The sequence below is a fragment of the Macrosteles quadrilineatus genome, unplaced genomic scaffold (assembly GCF_028750875.1).
Source record: "Macrosteles quadrilineatus isolate MER2022 unplaced genomic scaffold, UCM_ALF_1.0 Scaffold_1__1_contigs__length_201487025, whole genome shotgun sequence".
Classification (NCBI taxonomy): domain Eukaryota; kingdom Metazoa; phylum Arthropoda; class Insecta; order Hemiptera; family Cicadellidae; genus Macrosteles; species Macrosteles quadrilineatus.
The window spans coordinates 126,255,444-126,261,670 of NW_026542594.1; positions in this window are offsets into that span (position 1 = coordinate 126,255,444).

Sequence of the window (6,227 nt, forward strand, 5' to 3'; positions counted from 1 at the left end):
ATAGGTTTGAAAGTAGATATTACCATCTTATAATCTTACAGCATTTAAAAAGATATTTTTTTTTGTTATTAGCAGGGGGTTTGAATTGGAGCTCGGACTTAACTTATAAACCTCCTCTAATATAAACATGGAATTGCTTTCATATAACGTAATATCGTCAGTTTCACTTCCTGCTTTGTTACAACTAAACTCTTATCTACTGATCTTTTTTTTATAAACTTTAGACAAGAGTTTTTATAAGGGTTTTTTTTTAAGGTGGAGCTTGAAATTAACTTGCCAACCTCCTATAATGTATTCGTGAAATTTTTTTTAATTACGTAATATTGACTGTTTCACTGCCCGCTTTGTTTCAACTTTGTTACAACTAAACTACTATCTACCAATGACGACTAACAGCTAGGGGGCCTGGGGGCGGAGCCCCCAGCGAGCCAAAGGCGAGTATGCTATATACAGTGTGTCCCACGTAAGGTGTCTCAAATTGATAACAGGAAAACGGCTTAACGTACAAGGATGAAATAAAACTATTTCCCGCTAAGTCGACCCCAAGGAATAACGTAAAAATATTTAAATTTTTTCCAATACAGGGTGTGCCAAAAACAGAGGGTCACTAGTTCGAATCTCGGAATTTTCAAATGTAAACATATGTCATATTATACATAATTTAAAGGTATTTATTAGACAAACATTTAGGCAAAAACAGAAATTAATTAGCTTTTTCCTTTTAAAAATGGCGGCAGTTTTTCTAGAAAAAAATCAATATGTTTTTAATACTCTGTGTTTCCGATACGCACTTAGCTCTTCTCTAACTGAATTTTCTTACTCGTTGTGAAATTAGCTTTACTGTGATATGCTACAAGTAACGGTTTTTTTTATTAAAACTTTGTAATTTACACTTACTTTGTATCTCTTTTAGTTTCGGTGTAAATAACAAACAACCTTTTTTTTCCCGTATCAAATGCATGTTATTTGGGTTTAACTCATTCAATAATTTTTTTTTTTAATTTTCATGATTAAAAAATCTGTTACTTGTAGCACATCACAGTAAAGCTAATTTCACAACGAGTAAGAAAATTCAGTTAGAGAAGAGCTAAGTGTGTATGGGAAACACAGAGTATTAAAAACATATTGATTTTTTTTTAACTGCCACCATTTTGAAACGGAAAAGATATTTATTTTCTGTTTTCACCAAAATGTTTGTTTAATAAATACCGTTAAAATGATGTATAATATAACATATGTTTACATTTGAAAATTCCGAGATTCGAACTAGTAACCTTTTGTTTTTGGCACAACCTGTATTGGAAAACAGTTTAAAATATTTTTACGTTATTCCTTGGAGTCGACTTAGCGGGAAATAATTTTTTAATCAATTTGAGACACATTACGTGGGACACCCTTTATATGTAAGAAAAAGTGGCTGGCTCTAAAAGAAATCCTTACAGTGTTGAAAGTTCCTGGAGCAACTTGTGATAAGTCTGTAACTTTACATTTAAATTGTTATCAATCACTTTTATAGTCTATTCTTGTTTTGTTCAATTTTGTTATTTCGTGATTTCTTTCGTGTTTATGTCTTCTATTGTGATTATTAACTTTGTAGCTTTAAGTATTATCATATTTTTAACACACTTGCTTATCCACCCAAACCTAACTTTTGTATGGTTAGACAATTAACATGTAAATTTTATGTTCTGTTTTACCACAATGTCAATACTTGTAAATGTCCATGACAATAAATGATTTGATTTGATTGATTGATTTACATGGTTATTTAATGTTGTTTGCAGTTGTATTGTGTGTAATGGTTATGACGTTATTTTATTGACAGAACAAAAACATCAACTGTAATGTGAATACCATAATTGAGCTACTGCATCAGAAATTACTGCAATATGGGTTATAATATTGCGTTTGGGTTTATGACTGGACTTCGTTAACTGCAACAAGAATTTTGATTTATGTACTATACAACGGTATTTTTCGGAATTAGTATTTTTCGGGTAAATTTAACCTTTTGGACATGGACCTACTTACTGACTGAAATTGAAATAGTTTTATTAGCTCTGGTCTTGTCCAGTTTGTCTATAAATAATCTAATCTAAAATAACTGGTCATAGATAATTTATTGTAGATAATAATAGCTTACACGACCTACACTTGTTAAGTTTCCAAATCGAGTAACATCGTTAAAACCTTGTATTTGTGTTAAATCATTGATATTTACTTTTCGTGATGCAAAAAAGTTTGTTTTAATTTCTTATATAACTTAAAATGTTGGTAACTGTTTGGATACGTAAAACACTGTGTATCTAAACCATAATAATCCGATTTTCAATAGTTAAAAATCTGAAGAACAATTCTTTTCATACATATTAAGAATTCTGAGTACTGGTGTACAATTTGTTATACAACATTTAATTAGTGAAAAGCTATAAATACAAAAACAAGATTGGAGGTACACTTCATAATTAATCTAATTAGGGTAAATGAGTGTAGCCGATTTTTGTATAGCACTCATAAACGTAATACAAATTGATAAAACCGATATAGATTAAAATTATGAGGTAAGTCAATAACAATCACTTTTAAAATGTACTAATGTAAGATTTGTCAGACCAATCACACAGCCGTCTGAAGAATGTAAGCTACAGATTGAATTATTTGGGGGGAAATGGGTGGGACAGGTTGCAGCTATCAAATTAATTACTTGTACTAGTAATTAAATCATTAACAATGTTTGTAAAGCACTTCGCTCATATGTGTGTATAAATTGTATTGTAAAATTCTTGTTACTTAACTAGAGAAATTTGACCTACAGTACATACAGAGGGTGGCCAAATTATTAGACTAGACGTACGTACTGTAGTTTAATGCATTTTTGACTTAACTTTGGATTTGGTTAGAAAACTGTACTAATACAGTTATAACTGAGTAGGCATATACTGTCCCTGTCACACGCAATGATATAAACAACCCAGTTGTTTTACAGCAGTTCTTTACATCGTTGGTCACACGCTTAATAAAGTCAATGCTACTACGCTTGGTATTTAATAATGTATTTAATTATGTAGATTTTGTGAAACATATTTTTGTATTCTTTATTACTTAAGATACAACTTTGTACCTAATAATCTTTTCTAATGGCCATATTTTTTTTATTAAAACGTCGTTTTGATGACCGATGTCCCATCTCGTACCGTTCTCAAGATAGATTCGTTTCAATGAATAGCACGTTCCGCCATCTTTGCCCCCTCCCCCCAAGTTCTCGACCACCTGAAAAGTAGTCGACATGTGTATTTTGTATCACTACAGTCCGTATTACAACTATCGGCAAAGATATTTGATATTACTTCTTGACGACACTCACAAATTAATTATACTTTCGGGAAAAAATACTACACGAATAGTCAATTTTTACATATTTTATACAATAACTTGTTTACTATTAGAGATACGACCTCGGAAATAATAAGCATTATTGTAGTCCATACTTTTAGGATTGAAACGACGTTTTAACCGATGTTCTATCTTTTACCGGTTTTGAAATATCAGCGTTTTAACGCACAGCGCCCTCCGCCATGTTTGCCCCTTCCCCCCCCCCTCCCACCTTATCGACCAATTTTGAAATAGGCGACATACGTAATTTTGATCACCACAGTCCAAATTACAATAATCAGCAATAACATTGCGTACTACTTTCATGCATGCTCATGCCCCTCAGCTCCTGGACAATGTCTGCCCCAGGCCACGGCAATAGTTACAGTACGAGAATAGACATATGAATAAATTATTAGCCAATCGTTTTACCTATAAGTTTTTTATATAAGTATTATATAAGTAATATATTGTATAAGTATATAAGTATTTTATAAGTAAAGACAACAACTCTCGGAAATAGAATAAACACATCGGTTCGATATGCTTTAGAAGATTAACTAATTCAAATCAACAAACTAACTAAATCAAATAGTATATTATATGGATTTAATATAAGGTAATATGGTTAGTAAACTAATCACATATTCAATGGCTATAGCTATAACATAAATAATTATGATAAACTAAACAGTTGTTTTCAGTCAACAACTATAAATTACCATTTTGATTTAGTTCCTTATCGTTCCCCACATTTTATACAATAATTATTGCACTACTTCTACACAAACTTAGACTTAAAGATAAAGCTCAATGATTAGACCACAAATGTTGCCTTTTATTATAAATAATTTTAAATAGTTCTCTGCGTGTAAAACGGGATTTTAAAAATATTGACACTTTATTTAATTTTTGTTATACAATTTTCCGTTCATTATCACGATGTTTTTTCTCATACATTTATCATTGTTTTTATCATTTATCATTATTTATCATTTATCAAGTTAATATTTATTAGGCTTTGAAAAAGGCTTAGGATTTCCCTTGTATGGTTGGGCAAATTAGAAATGTCAAGATGGTATGAATGTTAACAAAAGCGATTTTAAATGTATGTTAGGTATTTTTTTTTTTTTTTTAGAGAAGTATATAAAGACCAATTATAAATTCTTAGTCAATTGTATACAATGTAAAATATTAGGGCTATTGGATATTAGTATAATTATTTGTATGAGTTAAGGTTTTATTAACATAATAAGTCTGAATTGATTAATATTTATATGTTTATTGCCTAACATGTTCTTAGCTGTAAACGAAGCTTAACTGATAAAAGTTTTCTATAAGCCTTAAGCCTTTCTAGCGCTTTATGTATATGTACTAGAGAAGACAATCTGGCCTAATGCTATACGTCTACCCTAATATCAAAAATCAACGTTTTTACATTTCAAAAAACGTGATAACTATGATACAGTTAACTAAAATATCAAAGATGACAGAAAAGATTTCATTTTGGTCAAGAGAGCTTAGTTTTAATAGCCTACTTTAAAGTTTTGTATACATAATTATATTTCCATGTGTTATATATGATATAGAATACTGTATTGTATATTACAATAGTCATATAACTCGAGTCCACTATTTATATGCATTGTGACAGATTAAATTGTTCAGTTGTTGCTTTTCATATAAGCCCAATATTTTAAATAAGTTGGAATCATTTATTGTAAATGTATATGAATTTACTTACCTTTGTAAGTGTGTGATAGTTAATTAAAATCAATAGATGTGAAATCAGACCAAAACATTACCAATAACTAAACTTCTAGAAACTTAATTATAACAAATAATTCCACTTAAAACTAGTTTTCTTTGCTAGCGCGTTTGAACAAGCTCAAGCCCATCAAAAACACAATAATGTCTGAAGTCGTGGACAACGACTCAATATGACGAATAAAGAGCTAAAGTAAATGAATAGTCAAAAGTAAGTTTTCAAAAATAGATAAGCCTCAACTATAAAAAATGCATACGGTACATCAATTTATTTAACTACACACATAACTTGTAAAAATCAAATACTGAAATGCAAATAAAATAAATAAATATGCGCTGTGTTAAAGGCATGTATTAAAATCGCAAGTAATACAAAATAAATCAACAGAATTGAGGGAAAATAAATTTAAGTTTGGATACATTATCAGTTAACTATCTACACTAGTACGTAAAAAGAAGCACTTTTGTTGTTCCATATGTTTATATCCAATAATTGAATCGTAGTTTAAATTACCATAAGACGAAGGATGATTATAATAGATGCACAAAAGTGAAAAAATGAAAATTAAGATATTGAAAAGAATATCTAATATGAAAAGAAGATATTAGAACAAAATATAGTCCCAATTTAAACCATCGTAAGGTTTTGCATAATGCAACACCCAGACATGAAACTGATATTCTCATACGTTTACGAAATCAACAAAACAGTGAGCCATGTTTGTCAATGTAAAAAGTATGTGTTTTCTTTAAGACATCAAATAATTCAAAAGACCAAAGATTATCCGAAAAGATGGATAAACAATAAGAAAACATTTACTGAAGTAGTTAAATCAAAAGTGAGAGAGAGTTATAGATCTTTGTCAAAATAAATCATGAGAATACATTGAAAACTATAAAAAACATAGAATTCCGAAAAAAAAACATACTAATATTGAAAACAATAAAGAGTAAAATTGTATAAACAAATTACAAAGATCTGAGCGAAGCGTCAAAATTTGAATACCGAAAACTATAAACCAGTTTTATCGTAAATAAAACGAACTACCGTGGGTTTAAAAACTCTTCGCGAGAGCCAAAACAGAACT